A 19,113-nucleotide genomic window follows, 5' to 3' on the forward strand; every position below is an offset into this window, starting at 1 on the left:
TTCTGTCCAACTTGCTAAGTAGTCATGCATGTTTTTTAAATTGTCTTCATTGTGAAATAATTTTATTTCTTCTTTAATTATTAATTGATATTTTTCTCAGTATAACAGTTTGAGTTGACAACTGCTGTCATTTAAATTTTGAAATATATATTGTCAGACACTCTGGCTCTAAAAGTTTTGTTGAATGAAAAGAAATTATTCTGATAGACCTGCATTTGTAAGACTTGATGTTTTTTGAAACTTTTAGTACCCTTTTCTTATTCTGTCTCTTTAATATTGAACTATATTATGTCCTAGCAATTTTCGTTTCTGTCCCTGTCTGTTGTCTTGTAGAAGGATGACCACGTATTTCTTTTAGTATATAACATTTTTTCTGTGATTTTACTAAAAATATTTTCCAGTCCATTAGTGTTCTGTTCTCTTTTTCCTATTGCCACAATCCAAAGTCTCAATTCTTGTTATTTAGTTACACAGTTCCCTCATGTTTCAATCATCTTTTAAAAATGTTATCATTGACTTTTACTAAATTATCTAGTTTCTCTACTTTGTCTTCTAGCCCTGATACTATGATTACTACATGGACCAGGCTATTGTTAAGGCTTTCCATTGAGGTTTATATTTGGGTTATTGAGTTGTATCTTACAACATCTCAGTTTAGTATTTCTATCTCCTCATTGAGTTCTATTGTCATATGTGTATTGCCTTCTATTTCACATTTAATTAATATTTTCTGTTTGCTTAAACTCCATTCACATCTCTATGAACTGAAGATAATTGGTGTAATCTTTGTTCTATTATTATTTCTTATCTGGAAGTCATAGTACTTTTTAATCCTACATAAGAGACTCGTGTGTGAATTAGTTGTAGAATGTCGCACAAATGAAGCTCAAGGTTTGACCCACAGCACTCCTAGAGCTGATGGTTTACACTTTCAATCTCAACACTTTCGAAGCCAGAAGCCAGAGCTCAAGGTCATTTTTGCCTATGTAGACCAACCTTCGCTACATAGTTTCTATGAAAATTAAAATCTCACACAGACAAGCAACTGTATTAATATGAAGCTTTCTTTCTTTAGGATATGCATGATTAGTTATGATTTATTTTTTTAATTTATTTGTGCGTATGTGTTTATTTGTACACTGATCTGGATGTATATGGATGTTAGTGGACAACAAGCTGGGGTTGGTTTGTGCATCTAATGGATCCCTGAGATGGAATCCAGGTCATCAGTCTGGCTGAAATGTTGCTTTGCCTGCTGAGTCACCTCATCAGTACAATCATTTTATGTGTGCCATTTGTCCTTCATAACTGACAGCAGTTATTGCAGTTGATGGATCTGATATGAGTGTATCAGTGACAGACTGTATCAGAACTTATTATTTCCTTCATTTCCTAAGCAGGACAGATATGGAAGTATATCCTGGTACTAAAGGATTGACTTTCTTCTGTCACCTCCACCACCCCTACCCCCACCCTCTAACCCTATTGTTCTGTGCTTCAGTTCGTGATTTTACTTTTATCTACAGATAACTATGATTCTTCATTTGCATATGTTTGTCTTCTGTGTCAACTTTGAGCATGGTATTTTTATATTTCCAAATATATGTGTGTACATTTGTATTTATGTGTATGCTTTCTGTATCTTTGGAGTATGCCATATATAATTTCTAGAAATTCAGTTTCTAGGAGCCTTCCTAGTCATTGTATGACTATATGCCTTTAATTTATTCATCCTCTTCAGGATGGAGAAGGTAGGTTCATAGACTGGTATGGGTGAGAGGGCAGTGTCTGAGTAAGCAATCCTGATAAGCCTGACTTGAGCTACGCTGTACATACTAATGTGTCTCCTTGCTATAGAGATTAATTCATGCTTTTTGTGATTGTTGTTAGAATATATAGTTGAGGTGATGCAACCTACCCACACACAAAGTCTATCAACTGGCTATGAAAGTGTTGTGTGTCTCGCTTTTCTTGGATCATCAGCTGATATAATCCACAAGGGCAGTGTGAGCAGAGACATCTAACAGGGGATTCAGAAGCCCTGTGAATATGTATGCTGAATATAATACAAAGAGACCATCCATCAGTAGGTGGATCACCTTTGCTTGAGGTGAATGAAGGCTTATGAAGTTTTGGGGGCTAAGTATAAGGTCATCCAGGATGGGCAAAGGTCGTTGGCTCAGCCTTTAGTGTACCTGAAATGAATTAACATAGGGAAACATTTCAGGAATTTCAGGTACTGAATGAACAGGTTTTGTCAGGAGAAAGGAAATTGATCCTATCAATTGAGGATACTGACATTCCTCAGGTAGGGGTGAGTGTGGGAGCTTAGAATTCCATGAACAAGGATCAAGAAGGAGAAACTCTAACTAAAAAAGGGATTCCTCCATTACACAGGCCCAGAAGGTTTTCCAGTCAAAAGTAGACTTAGACCTTAATTAGCAGCATTTTCCCACATAGGATGTCCCTGTATTCCGAATTATTAATTTCTGTGACAGAACCGACAGGTGGTAGCAAAATATGTAGATGTTTTTCACTTTCTTACCTGCCCCAAATGTGGATTCTCTGAGATTATCATGTGAAAAGCAAGCTGTTATGAGGCAGTTACAAAGCCCTCAATCTGGCCAAAAGGCAGACCTATGAAATGCAGTCCAGCTGCTGCTGATTCAGAGTGAGTAGCTGTGGAATCTCTTCCAGGGTCCTCACTAACAGCTTCCTTCTTTGTATGAAATGCAAGTAAAGAGCTGATGGCTGGAGATGTGGCAGAAAGAGAGGCACAGGGACAGAAGCAGACAGGGAGCAGCGCAGGGAGGTAGAACAGAGAGAAAGAGAGAGAGGGAGGGAGAGAGGGAAGGAGGGAGGGAGGGATGGAAGGAGGGAGGAAGGGAGAAAGAGAGTGAGAGATAGAAAGAGAGAGGGAGGGAGGGAGGAAGGAAGGGAGGAAAGGAGTGAGAGATAGAAAGAGAGAGAGGGAGGGAGGGAGGAAGGGACAGGGAAGGAGGAAGGGAAGGAGAGAGAGAGAGAGAGAGAGAGAGAGAGAGAGAGAGAGAGAGAGGGAGAGAGAGAGAGAGAGGGAGAGAGGGAAGGAGGGAGGGAGGCAGGAAGGGAGAAAAGGAGTGAGAGATAGAAAGAGAGAGAGGGAGGGAGGGAGGGACAGGGAGGGAGGGAAGGAGAGAGAGAGAGAAAAAGAGAGAGAGAGAGAGAGAGAGAGAGAGAGAGAGAGAGAGAGAGAGAGAGAGAGAGAGAGAGAGAGAGAGGGGTTGGGAGATATGGCAACAGAGAATTGGATTGAATCTAGTGGACTAGTTGAGGGAGTACCCTAGAAAATAGACCAACTGCCTTATACTATACATATATTTCTGTGCTGCATCTTTATTATTAAACCCCAAGTGGGGCACCAAATGTTCCATATTAAGAGGCAATCCCAATATGAAAATTGTTTTTTTTTCTTCAATTTGGTATGGAGAGGCTTAAAGATAGGTAAGGGAATTGCTCTTACCCCTGGCAACTATAGGTAGGCAGTTTTGTGGCCTCTTTTGGGGTGATAAGACATATAACTGAGGTTCTGCTTTCTTTTCACAAAGACCCTGTTCTTTTAAAGTAGGAATTCCAATGGAACAGTGGACATATGGAAGTTATCTACACGTTAGCCACTTCCTTGGCAGAAAAAGTGAAAAGAGGATATGTGGAGGTGCTGGCTTGTCCATTCTTACAGCTGGCAGGATGCATAGGAAAGAGTGAAAATTATATCTCTCCTAATAAGCCTTTCTTTCCAGGTTCCAGAGACTGCTCATAGGCAGGGTCAGACAGTAAAGAGGAGAAAAACAAGGTGAGAGCCATTGAAGGTAAATCCTAGACCTGACCAATCCAGCCAAAGGACCAATCCATGATTCCGGATGAATCAGGTCTCGTGATGAAGACTGAGGATTATAAGGGCTCCATTATGTACTGTCTCCTATCCAGGCCACTACAGTCAACAGTGCTTGTTACAACAATGAAGTAAATGGTGATGCTGTTTGTACTGAAATGGACTGTGCCATCACTTCTGCATCAGTATCCCCTTTACCCTCAAGACAAGTTTGGGGTGGGAAATGACAGCAGTACTTCCTCCTGTCTATAAGAAGGTATCCTTAAGTAATGCTAAACCTTGAGTGTGTTGCACGTTTACTAAAGTATGAGGAACAAACAGGAAAGAGAGTAATTTAATACTGGCATCTGTGAATAGGTTATTCTCAAGATCCATACGATTCTTAGATGACACTTCCAGTGTCATAGGGGGGTCAATGCCAATACACTATATTTCCATTACATTCACTGATGGTTACATTGGTAATACCAATAATCTCCTTAATTTATTAAGACAGACTCTAATAGAAAAAGAATTTTTTTTTAATCTGTGGTCTTGTGCCTTATCCAAGTGAGTAGATTTTTATTTAATCTGGAAATATGAACCATCTTTAGAAAGGTCAATTTGAGTTTTATAAGAACGGTGGCTCAGAAAGCCAGGGGAACCAAACCAGTAAAAAATATCCCTTCATAACTTCTGTTTCAGCGCCTGCCTCATGCTCCTGTGTTGGCTTTGCTCAATGATGGAGTGTGACTTGTAAATCAAATAAATTCTTTCTTTCCTGCTCTGGTTTTGATCAGTATTTTGTCACAGTTGAAAAAAGCATATGGAGGCATAGAATAATAGTTAAATTAAAAGCATCCTTAAAGTATTGGTGTAACAACTAGAAGAAGGCCAGGAAAACCTGTGCTACACACATACACACACACACACACACACACACACACACACACACACACAGTATTCCTGTTGCTTAAAGCATATATCAAGCAGTCATTCTGCCCGATGACTTATATGGGGTAAATATTTTGTTCCATTTAGAAAAGATTATGAATCAATAGACACCTATTTTCTACAATAAAATAGACATATCTGCATAGTTCTATTTGTATATTGCAAAGTGACTAAAAACTAGTTGTACATATTAATACATACATAGATACATGCATACATATAACATTACATAGACTGAAAAGATCACATTTAGGAATACATATCTGTAAACAATGAGAACTGATGACAAATGAGGCCATTAACTTGAAGGAAAGGCTCCTTCAGAAGGTTTGGAGGGAGGGAAGAGAGTGAGAAAGTGTTTTAATTAAAATACAGTCTCAATATTTAAAGATATCCTCAATTATAATAGACAAAGATGGGAATGTTTTGTACTTTAAAAAGCACTTAATTCAATCAAGGGCATTGTGATTTTTTAAACTCTTACTAATAGTTTTATTTCTGTTTATCTTTTTAAAATATTGCAGTCTTCATGAGCTCTGTATTCTACATTGTTCTTGACATAAATTCTTTCTCATCTGTTCCCTGCAGTGAATAAAGGGATTAGAGACCAGAGACCAAAAAATAAAAATGAAAAAAACCTCCCATCCTTGTTTGCTTTTTCACTTACATTTTCTGAAAATCTTTCCATGTAGAATCTTTTGAATATAAGAAAACACAGGAAGATTGTAGCACCAGGGAAGAAAGAATAAACCATTTACAAGCTCTGTGAATATACTAGATTTAAAAAGATTACTATTGAATTTATTGCCATGTTGTTTCTACAATATGTATGTCCTTGAGGTTCAGAATATCAAGTAAATGTGAGCCACATACTATGGAATGCAATCTTTTCCAATATACTCCAAAAAGAAAAAAGGCAGTTGTAACAGAAGGAAAATGAGATCAATGCTATTTTATAATAATTACATACAAATGAAATATTTTTGTTCTGGGCCAAATCTAACAAGTCTACATTTTTTTAACCAAAAGTCACTTCATGGGGTCTGCTCCCAAAGAGCCATTTACCCTGTCTGACTGAAAGTTTCCTATTTAACTATATTCTAGTTTGTTCAGTGTATTCAACATTCTATTATTCATTAACTCAAACCAATTCCTTTTTCAACTCTGTTCACTAGTAGATGCTTGTGTAAATACTGTATAACCTTTTATTAACAATTTTTTGTTGCTTATTCTTCTCACATATATATCGTGGGTACACACCTTTAGGCCTCTCTGTGAGAAGTTTAAGTAAGGAATGAAGACCCACCTTGAATATGTGTGGCATAATCCCAAGGACCGGGGTTCCAGATTATATGGAGAGGAAAGAAACTAGAAGCCAGTTTTACCTCAGGGCAGCCATGCTTCCTTGCCATTTTGGACTGCACATTTTTATTTTTTTAAAAAAAACTATGAGCCAAAATAAATCTCAAAAATTTTGTCCTTAAAAAGGACTAAAGTAGCCCATTCATGATGTTTCATAATTTAAATACCATGTCTCTAGTCACTTGTGTCCATAACTGTATCGCTTTTATAGGGTTTGCTGTTGGTTTTGTTTCATGGAATTTGCTTTCAGCTATGGAACGATGGACTTTAAGTCAATACTTTATACTAATCGGTTTTAATCCTCCATTTAAAACTTTTCTGTCCTGCTTTCTTATTTAGTGCTTATTTTAGCAAACACACTATTTTTCTCTGTGTGTCTGTTGCCTCACCCACTCTCCCGATTCTCGTGAAATTATGATATAGAAAATACAGTTATGAGAGGAACGTCATCTATTTTTACCAATGGGATTAGAACTGGGTGCGTGTAAAGAAATGTATGTGGTGACACAGCACAACCCGGAGTCCCATGGCTGATCCAGCCAAATGATTACTTTAAAGTAAATATACTGCTATCTAATCTAATGAGGAAACAGCTAAGAACTGTGTCACTACAAAGTGGATCTAGTTAAGATTTCTGCCTCGGATAAATGCTCACACACTGTAGTTCAGAATAATACCAAAGACTAAGTGAGAGCAAATAAAAAGAGAACACTGGATAAACACCAACATCCCCTTATTTTTTTTCTTAGTCAATCAATTGAAAGAAAATTAAATTTTCCCTTTGCATATAATATCTATAAAGTTTTGCAAAATATTCTAGATATGTTATTATAGTGTGTGCAATATGAATAATCAGTATTAGCTAAAAGCCAACTAATTCAATAAACTAATAATGGTATTAAAATGTTCCTCAGTTTTAAGATTAGAAATAAAATTTTAGTAGAAAATATGTACACTATATGTACTGCTTTAAATGATTATAAGCAGGCTGGGAAGAGAGCTCATTCAGTAAAGAGTTCTCTTACTTACTTGCAAGAATCAGGACCTAAGTTGGATGTCAAGAATACACTCAGAAAAAAATCAAAGTATAATGGCATCCTGTAATCCCAGAGTTAGAGAGGCGGAGGGAGATGAGACAGGTCCCTGGAGTTCACTACCCAGGTAAACTGACTGGGAAATGCTAGGTAAGTGAAAACTTCTGTCTCACAAAACAAAGAATAAAGCTCCCGAGGAATGAAACCTGAATTTTTTTTCTGAATGTGTGTGTGTGTGTGTGTATACATATATTTCACACACAATACTACCTGCACACATGCTCATATGCACACTAAAAATGATCATATACATTTCAATAAAAAAAAAACAGAGTAAAACTAACAGTCTTTTTAAAAAATAAGTTTATGAAGCAGAGGATAGCATAGATCTAGCACTGTTTGTATCACATCTTAATGCCTGGTCCCTCGATGAGTTTTAACACAGAAAGCAAACCCAGCAGCACCTGGCCTGTTCTCAGCATTAAACCGCTAGACTTCTTAAAATGCATACTCTGAACTCCCTATAATTATGGCTTGTTCCATCTTGTTTTTCTGTTTTACTAGAAAGAGCTCCACAGGGTAGCTGATTTGCCTTTGATACTCTTTTCTAAATCTGTCTTTAAAGTCTGTAAATTTAAATGAATGCATAAAAGAAGATCCAAATGCTTCCTGAAATGGAATATTTAAATATGTCTTTTAATGCAGACATGAAACATATGCTCATCACAATATTTTTAATATTTCTTCTTTTGACTTCAAAACATCTTGTGACTGCTCAAACTAAGTTGATTTAATTTATTTTGCATATATCTGTCTTTAGAAAAGTAACAATCTGCTATGTTTACAAAACCCATTTTTCTAATATGAAAAATCCATACTACTTCAGAAAAAAAATGTTAGAGAGTATTCAGTAATAAAGTCCAAAAGCAAAATAAATCTGAGCTTCTAAAAACATTAATTCTTTTCTGGTTTCACGTGGTACATAATGAAAAGTCTCAGTTGCTCAGTGGGAGCTATTTCAATGTCAAATATTGATTACGTTAATAGAGGTAAATCAATGGAATAGACAATATGACAAATGCATTTTACTGGTTTGATTCACCATAAACCTTGGAACATTTAGAGTGTTGTCATTTACTTTTTTATTGTCACTGTAAGAAAGAAACATTGGTACTGAAATATAAAATTATCAATGTTTATTCTTCTTCTACTGTGCTTGAAATGATGAGCAGGAAATGGACCAAATCAATGTCTTGACAACGCTGTTTCCCTTTCAGATACAGGGAGACACCTTTCTGTCCCTTTCACAGTCAGTTCTGTTGCCAAGCTTCCTTAGCCCACGGCCTATGTGTTACCCTACAAGCCATGCAGCATCTTTCAACTTTTCTCACTTTCTTTCACCACCACCTTGAATTCTTTTACTAATTCTCACATCTCATTGGAAATATGCTCAGGATTCAGTTGAACTTATAAGGATAATTCACAATAACTCTGTAGTCCAAGATGCACATCTGAAAAGTCTATTTTGCTTAGACAGGGTACCTGGTCACAGGCTCCTCTGGGGCTAAGAAGGGAAGCTACAACACCAGTACTTGATTTTTTCTGAAATACTTGGATCCATGGAGATGCAGTGTTTCTTCTTGTTTCAGTTTGTTTGTTTGTTTGTTTGTTTGTTTGTTTGCTTGTTTGTTTTGGAGGATAAAATTTCAGGATCCAAGACACTGGAATTAAAGCTTTGCCTCCCCCACAGTGTCCATAGACAGAAAAGCCCCTCTTTCTCCCATTCCTCATGTCTCTCTTTAAAATCTGTCTAACATTGACTCCCTAATCCAAGTTCACACCTGCCCTTTTGTGACTCACCTCCCTGAACCCACTTTATTCACCCCAAAATTTCTTAACACTCTAAAGGGAAGATAATCCTCCTTGAACTGCAAATAGGACCTAGATACACACAGGCCTCTTTCCCTCTTCCCATACTTATTTGTGCTTTGAACATTCCCTTGCTCTCATTTGTAGACCAAAGTTCAAAGTACCAAATAGTTTACTTTTGTCTTTAAGGAGCACAGACACCTCGATGCTACCCGACCTTCCTCATATCTGGAGCTTCCCCTGCTGTCTTCCTGTAGGACTGTTCAGTGCATCTCTTTTAGCTCTCTGCCTGACTGATTATCCACTGCTCACTAATCACATCCTACATTTGTTAAGGCTTACTCAGGAAATCTTTCTCCCATCTCTAGGATTAGATAAAACACCATCAGAGTATGTGGTGCCCTGTGGTATCATTTTTTTTCTCTTCATTACTGAAACCACATCAGAACTTTAGGTTTCACTCATGTGGTCATATGATCCCTAATTCTCACTCACTGGGAAATTAGTTGTGTAAGTGATAAAGAGCAAGTCTAGTTCTCCCTCTCCTGTAGCAACGTATCTCAGACAGCTTTGTGGGCCTGTTTTATGCATAATGTGATGGATGAACAAGCTTTGTAACTAAGGAGAAGGCTCCCATATCAATGTAACTAAGTAGGAAAGAGTTCCTGTCCCAGATTTCTGACAAAGGTTGGAGTGACTAAAGACAGATTGAAAGTGTCTGTCACCTCTCATTAACCTTGCCTTGCCACTGTGAGAATGGAAGAGGTACTTCTGAGTCATCCGCAGCCTATTTTTCTATAACAGTTAAAGCTGCCCTTCTTCAGATGAATGTGTTAGAGCTAATCAGGAAGAAGGCAGGCTGCTCCTAGGCCCCCTGGAGAGATTGCAACCAAACTGGGCTTTCCCACTGTTAACTCAAGGCTGTAAGGGTTTCCAGACTCAACTTAAGTTATATATTCCATGCAGAGTTCTCACTGAAGCTGGTAAAAGAATGTCTAATAATATGATTAAATACATGGAGTCAGATTTTTAAGAGGAAGTCAGTTCTATAAATATAGCTGCTTATCAACTGTCTTATTTGTCTTTACAACTGGACACAGGAAAGTAGTGTGTATTGTATATTCTATCATTCCCAAGCAAACAATGACCAATGAACTTAGAAAGACTGAGCCAACTCCCGATATTGTAAGTTAAGGGTTTGTATATTTTATATTTTTATTTTATATTTATATAAAATTTATAAAGTATATCTAGTAAAATACTGATACACTTTGCTAAGGAAACAAATTAAGCATTATGCTCGGCAAGGAGTCCAGGCTTTCCTTATTTATTCTGCACTGCCTGTGACACTGCTTAATTGCTGTAGCCACAGTACTGCTTCTAGAACAACTAGTCAGTACTGTTAGCATGACACCCTGTGGCTGGATATATCAATAGCAGAACTGTCATGTCATAATCCCCTCTGATCTTGCAGGGAAAATGGTCCATATAAAATCCAGTTTAAGTATAACTTACAGACAAAATGACGGTAGTAACAGAAATGGATATAATAGGACAAATATTACCAAATATTCTTGCTTAAGATAGGACTTAAGAACAGTATAAAAGTACATCATAGTACCCATTTATAACATGAGTTGGAACGGATTGCTCCTGCAGAGATAGCTCAGACCACTAATTAGCACCAAGTATATGATGATGTCTACAGTGGTACATGGAGCCGCTAGACAATTCTGTATCATTTTCTGAAGCTCTGTGAGCAGCTCTTCTTTTACAATTACAAGAACAGAAGGTCAGTGAATGTTAAGTTTATCCTTCGTCTTGTGGCTAATCAAATGCTTGTAATAAACTCTACCTTAAAGGCTTAGGCTTTAAAATCTATTGCTTAATTTCCAGGACTCCTAATATAATGGCAGTGTTTAATAATTATAAATTCAGACCTCAAATGTGGGATCATTTGAAGTATTGCTTCTATTATTAAAAAGAAAGGAGAAAATTTTTGGCTGCCAGAATGTACAATGTTGCCTGGTTAGCATTTCAATCCTCTCTCATCCATCTGCGTAAAATCAATCTTATTAACCTTCAGGACTGTCAACACATACCTCCCCTGGATTCTGATTCATTGCAAATACTTGTGAATTTCTGAACAGTCAATGAATTACCATGTGAGCTGCTCAGTGAACAGTGAGTCACTGTGATGTCAAACTCTATCACATGCATACTTTTAATTTGGTTAAGTGATTCTTGCCATTTAATTTCCACCTGTTCACATTTTCAGGCCCATGCTTATAACAGGGTGCTTTTACTTGCAATATTCTGGGCTCAAAACAGCAACCAGGGAAGAATAAGGATATTGGTAACTTCATCCCAAATTATCCATACAAGATAAATAAAATAGTTATGAACCAGGCATTTGCACAAGTTCTTACATTCAATTTATTTTTGTTTAACATGAAAACTGCTTTTGATCTGATCCTTTTATGGCTTAAATGAATACTTGCATTTGAATATCATAAAAAATGTAAAATTTTGTTACCCATATTTTATGCATCCTACTGATAGAATATGCATGTCATTAAATACATCATAAAATATCGAACTAGAGGAAATAAAATACTCTCCCTTAAAAGTTACTCCTCAGGACTCACATATCAGAGAGGTAGGAGAAACATGGGATAGATGGAGAAGTTTCTGGAATGTTGACTAAAGGGAGCTCTCTAATTATGCCAAGTACCCTCCATACCCTTTCCTTGCTCTTTCTTTCTTTCTTCTTCATTTTTTTAACAGCAAATATTTTAAATCCAGCTCCCTGGATTAAGTATTCTGAATGTTAAGGGGGCTTGAAATAAAGTGCTTTAACTTTAAATGTGTTTCTCTTTAATCATACTTTGAATGAAAACCAAGTTGCTGTCTAAAGAATTTGTCTTGGAATACGTGAAAGTTAGTGAAGTATTTAAATTTTAGAGCTTACTTTTTTCCCTATGGTGCTGATAAAATATGTAAACAAAAAAAAAAAAACAAAACAAAACAACAATTCTCATTGCTTTGTGGGACATTTTGTTGTCTCTTCCGTATTGAGAACAGAAACATATTCAGCATGGTTTGTAAGGCCCAAGCATTCAATCTTCTTATCAGAATCTTTATCTTGGCTCAACTATGCAAGGAGCCCAGCCATCCGATGTAGTCTTTCATGAGCAGCTCTTAATGATTGCCAAGTACAAAGCCTGGCAAGAGAAGCCTGATTTCCATAGTGTCTGGTACAAATCCCCAGCCTACAAGTATGCACATGGCAAATGCTGGTGATATGAAGACTCTCAGTAAAGAGAGCACCATTGAAGAGGGGAGATTTTCAAACAAAACACATGATCACATACGCACTTGGTAAGCACTGGAGTTCCATTAGGTTTGGGATTTTATTCCATTAGGTTTGGGGTGACTAGGGCTCCCCATAAGCAGTCACTGACAGCTCAAACTAAAGGTCGTTTATTGAATTCCACCTGTTCCAAATGCTACTGCACTGAAAGCCAAATACTCACTCTTCTCGTGAGGTTTGAAATATGACTTTCAACCAGAGGAAAATTAATCCCATTATAAAGTGAAGTTTTCTGTAGCCTTATCTATAATATACTGACCCAGGCTCAACTGCCAACTTTTGTTGTAATTATTGAGACTTTATTGATGTTAACTGCTTTGCTTCAAGTTTCCAAATTCCCTAATTTCATCTGTCTCTGTTTCTCTCTGCACTGATTATTTATTTCAGATGGGAGTATGTGCTACATATTACTCTACAAGGACTTAGGACATTCTAGTTTATTACATATGGGGTTGCTTTAAGGATAAATTTGAAATACACCCTGACTTGTATTTAGTTTGGTTTGTGTTCATGTAATCTAGGCAATTCATTTTCTGCCGTTCTGTTTTCAGAAACTATACTATTATCTGTTACAAGGCACGGCCTAGTGGCATCCGCTGCATTTGGGTCAGTAGCTCATACATAATGATGTTATTAATATATAATATCATGATAGTACTATAACATAGCTCTTCAATTTTTTGAATTATATGAGAATTTTATACATGCAGATAATGTGTTTTGATCAAAACCATCCATCAAGACCCCCTCCTTTCCAATTGTTTCTCCACCACTGACAATTTTCTTCCCTGACTTCATGAACTTTGTTTTTCTAACCCACTGAGTCCACTGAGTGCTGCCTTTATGAACACGCGTATAGGACCAATTACTGGAACACATGTGACCTCTCTATGAACACATTGCTGATAGAGACTGACCACTGCTATCAACTGCCACTGACCCCACTGCTTGGAGTAATCTTCAAGATTCTTTCTTCTTTCCATGTTGCCATAGCCTCTATAAGTTTGTGGGTGCAAAGGCCCTGTCTCACCTGTGACTACTCTTTCACAGTAGAAGTCTACTTCCGCTGCTTCTTACTGTCTTGAAGTTCCCTCTCCCTCCGTGTTTCCTGATCCTTGATGCAGGAGTTAATACAAATGTCCCACATAGATCTGTATACGTCGGGAGACTCAGACAACACAGGTCTGGCAAGAACTGGGTGAGAAGGTATTCCAACTAACCAAGGAGCAGAGTGATCTCAGCGGAGCACGCAGAAAGTGTGTGCATGCTTGCTCAGTGTGATCCAGGGATCCAGGAACCTGTTGGCTCCCGGACCTCTGTTCCCAGCCAACGGCTTTTAGGGAGCACAACAGGCACTCGGAACATCCTTCACCAGGAACAGCGGAGATCCAGGGACACAGGCCAGGTACAAAAGAAAGGTAAGAACCAATCACTGACAACAAGATAGCAAGAAAAAAGCAAAAGAATGTACCCCATGGAAACCAAGGCAACCTGGCAACACTAGAACCCAGCTCTCCCATCACAACAAACAGCGGAATTCCAAACACTCCAGAAAAACAAGACTCAGACATGAAATCCTACCTCAAGATGATGATAGAGATCCATAAACAAGAACGGGAGGAAAAGCATAAAGATTAGAAGCTTTTAAGAAGAAACAAGAATAACACTCAAAGAACTAGAAGAAAACAGAACCAAAAAGATGAAGGAATGGAAAAAGGAATTTAAAACAGAAACAGAAATTAAAAAAGAAAACACTAAAAGAGACAAACCTAGAGGTAGAAAACCAAAAAAAGAAATCAGGAGTCACAGATGCAAGCATTTCCAACAGACTACAAATGATGGAAGAGAGAATCTCGAGGGCTAAAGACAACATTGAAAATATAGACAAAACAGTCAGAGAAGATGCAAAAACCAAAAAACTTTTAACCCAAAATGTTCAGGAGATCCAGGACACAATGAGAAGACCAAATCTAAAGATAATAGAAATAGAAGAAGGGTAAGAATATCAACTAAGAGGTACAGTAAATATCTTCAACAAAATTGTAGAAGAAACCTTCCCTGCCCTTAAAAATGAGATGACCACGAGCAAAAAACAAGCCTATAGAACTCCAAATAGGTTGGACCAGAAAAGAAATTATTCCTGACACATAATAGTCAAAACACCAAGTGCCCAAAGCAAAGAAAGAATACTAAAAGCAGTAAGGGAAAAAGGTCATGTAACATATAAAGGCAGACCAATCAGAATAACACCCGGTTTCTCAACAGAGACTATAAAAGCTAGAAGAGCCTGGACAGACATCATGCATACACTGAGAGAGCACAAGTGCCAGCCCAAGCTGCTATACCCAAAAAAACTATCAATCACCATAGATGGCGAGATGAAGATATTCCAAGACAAAACTAAATTCACACAACATATGACCACAAACCCAGCACTACAACGAATTATAGGTGGAAAACCTAATAAAATGAGGGGAACCACCTCATAATAAAAACAATAAAACTTCTAAGGAAGAAAACCAAAGGAAGAAAGACACACAGGCATAATTCAACCTACCAAAGCAACAATAGCAGGAAACAGCAACCACTATTCTATGATATCTATTAACATAAATGGACTCAACTCCCCAATAAAAAGATATAGGCTATCAGACTGGATACATAAACAAAACTCAGCATTTTGCTGCATACAGTAAACTCATCTCAGAGACAAAGACAGACACTATCTCAAACTAAAAGGTTGGGAAAAAACCTTCCAAGGAAATGGCCCCAAGAAGCAAGCTGGAGTGGCCATTCTAATATCGAATAAAGCAGATTTTCAACCAAAGGTTATCAAAAAAAAAAAAAATAAGGAAGGACACTTTTTACTCATTATTGAGGAAAACTCTCAGAAGGAACCTTAAATCCTTAACATATATGCTCCAAATACAAAAGCACTCATATTCATAAAAAAACCCTACTAAAGCTCAACAAATACATCTTACCCCACACAATAATAAGTGGGAGACTTTAATACCCCACTGTCATCAATGGACAGTTCATGGAAGCAGAAACTCAAAAAGGACACTGTAAAACTAACAGAGACTATGAACCAACTGGAATTAATAGATATTTTTTATCATCATAAGTAAAAGAATACACCTTCATCTCAGCACCTCAGGGCACCTTCTTGAAAATTGACCACATAATTGGACACAGAACAAACCTCAATCGATACAAGAAGATCGAAGCACTCCCATGCATCCTTTCAGATCACAATGGTTTAAGATTGGTCTTTAATAACAACAAAGACAACAAAAAGCCCATATAGACATGGAAACTAAACAATGCTTCATTAAACGACAGCAAGGTCAAAGAAGAAATAAAGAAAGAAATTAGGGATTTTCTAGAATTCAATGCAAATGAAAACACGACATACCGAAACCTATGGGATGCAATGAAAGCAGTGCTGAGAGGAAAACTCATAGCTCTGAGTGCTTCCAAAAAGAAACTGGAGAGAGAATACACTAGCATCCTGACAGCACTGTTGAAAGCTCTAGAACAAAAGGAAGTAGATACCCCCAAAATATGTAGATGGCAAGAAATAATCAAACTTAGGGCAGAAATAGACCAAATAGGAAAAAAAAAAGAACCATTAAAGGAATCAACAAAACCAAGAGCTGGTTCTTTGAGAAGATTAACAAGATTGATAAACCCTTAGCCAGAATAACTAGAGGGCAAAGGGAGAGTATCCAAATAAACTAAATCAGAAAGGAAAGTCAAGAAATAATGATTGAAACTGAGGAAATTCAAGAAATCATCAGATCCTACCACAAAAGCCTATATTCAACAAAGCTGGAAAATCTGGGGGAAATAGATGAATTCCTAGACAGATACAAGACACCAAAGTTAAACAAAAACAAAATAAACCAGCTAAATAATCCCATAACACCTAAAGAAATAGAAGCACTTATCAAAAGCCTCCCAATCAAAAAAAGCCCAGGTCCAGATGGGTTCAGTGCAGGGTTTTATCAGACATTTATTGACGACATAATACCAATACTCTCCAAACCATTCCACAAAATAGAATCCGAGGGAACACTACCTAACTCATTTTTGAGGCTACAATAATCCTCCTTCCTAAACCACAAAAAGACCCTACAAGGAGAGAGAACTTCAGACCAATCTCACTTATGAATATTGATGCAAAAATATTCAACAAAGTTTTTGCAAACCGAATCTAAGAACACATCAAAATGATCATTCACCATGATCAAGTATGCTTCATCCCTGGGATGCAGGAATTGTTTAATATAAGGAAATCCACCAATGTCATCCACCATATTAACAAACTCAAAGAAAATAAACACATGGTTATCTCACTAGATGCTGAGAAAGCATTTGACAAAATCTAACACCACTTTATGTTGAAAGTCTTGGAAAGAACAGGAATCCAAGGCCCATACCTAAACATAATAAAAGCAATATACAGCAAACCAACAACAAATATCAAACATAATGGTGGGAAACTTGAAGCAATCCCACTAAAATCTGAGACTCAATAAGGATGCCCACAGTCCCCCGACCTATTCAACACGGTACAAGAACTCCTGGCCGTAGCAATTAGACAGCAAATGAAAATCAAAGGAATACAAATTGGAAAGGAAGAAGTAAAAACATCACTCTTTGCAGAAGACATGATGGTGTACTTAAGCAACCCCACAACTTCCACAGGAGAACTCCTACAGCTGATAAACAAGTTCAACAAAGTTGCTCAATATAAAATTATCTCAATCAAATCAGTAGCCTTTCCATATTCAAAGAACAAACATGTGAAGAAAGATATTAGGGAAAAGATACCCTTCACAATAGTCACAAAAACTATGAAATAACTTGGTGTGACTAAGTAAGCAAGAGAAGGACCTGTATGACAAGAACTCCAAACCTCCAAAGACGGAAATCGAGGAAGATCTCAAAAAATGGAAAGATCTCCCATGTTCATGGATTGGAAGGATCAACATTTTAAAAATGGCCATGTTACCAAAAGCAATCTACAGATTCAATGCAATCCCCATTAAAATTCCAACCCAGTTCTTCATTGAGTTGGAAAGAGAAAATTGCAATTTCATCTGGAATAACAAAAGACCTAGAATAGAGAAATCCATCCTAAACAACAAGAAAATATCTGCTGGAATCACTATCTCTGACTTCAAGCTATATTACAAGGCAATTGTTCTGAAAACTGCATGACACTGGTACAGAAATAGGCATGTGGATCAATGGAATAGAATAGAAGATCCAGAAATGAGCCCTCAAGTATATGGTCAACAGATTTTTGACAAAGGAGCTGTAAACATGAAATGGAAAAAGGACAGCCTATTCAACAAATGGTGTTGGTCCAACTGGCACTCAACATGCAGAAGAATGAAAATAGACCCTTTCTTATCTCCTTATACAAAGCTCAAGTGTAAGTTGATCCAAAATCTCCACATTAAAACTGGTACACTGAAACTATTAAATGAGAAAACAGGGAAAACCTTAAAACTCATAGGCACAGGAGAAAATTTCCTGAACAGAACACCAATGGCTCGAGCTCTAAGGTCAAAGATTGACAAATGGGACTTAATGAGATTCCAAAGTTTCTGTAAGGCTAAAGACACTGTCAAAAAAACAAAATGGCAGCCAACAGAGTGGGAAAAGATCTTTACCAACACCACATCAGATAGAGGCCTAATATCCAAGGTATACAAAGAACTCAAAAAGCTAGACACCAGAGAATCAAACAACCCTATTAAAAAATGGGGTACAGGCTTAAACAAAAAGTTCTCAATCAAGGAATATTGATTGGCTGAGAAACATCTAAGGAAGTGCTCGACCTCCTTAACCATCAGGAAAATTCAAATCAAAACAACCCTGAGATTCCACCTCACACCAGTCAGATTGGCGAAGATCCAAAACTCAGATGACAACAGATGCTGGCGAGGATGTGGAGAAAGAGGAACACTTCTCCACTGCTGGTGGGTTTGTAAACTGATACAACCACTCTGGAAAGCAGTCTGGCGGTTGCTCAGAAAATATGGACATAATACAACCTGAAATCCAGCTATTCCACTTCTGGGCATATACCCCAGATATACTCCAATATACAACAAAGATACATGCACCACAATGTTCATAGCAGCTCTATTTATAATAGCCAGAAGCTGGAAAGAACCAAGATGTCATTCAGTAGATGAATGGATACAAAAATTGTGGTACATTTACACAATGGAGTACTATTCAGCTTTCAGAAACAATGACTTTACGAAATTCTTAAGAAAATAGATGCATCTAGAGAATATCATCCTGAGTGAGATAACCCAGTTACAAAAGAACAGACATAATATGCAGTCACTGATAATGGGATACTAACCCCAGAAAGCTCTGAACTCCCCAGAAACAACTCACAGACTGTGTGAAGCTCAGCAAAACAAAAATAAAAGAATATATCTTAATTAAAATAGAACTGTATCACATCCTTCTTTCCTCTCTACAGCCGGTCCTAGTCTCTCTCCTATCCCCTAAAATTAATGGCCTCTTTTCCTATATTATTCTTACATATGTGTGTGTGTGTGTGTGTGTGTGTGTGTGTGTGTGTGTGTGTATGTACCCACAAATACTTAATTACAACCTTAAAAAATGTACCCGAAATAAAT

This window comes from Micromys minutus (assembly GCF_963924665.1).
Source record: "Micromys minutus genome assembly, chromosome: 4".
Classification (NCBI taxonomy): Eukaryota; Metazoa; Chordata; class Mammalia; order Rodentia; family Muridae; genus Micromys; species Micromys minutus.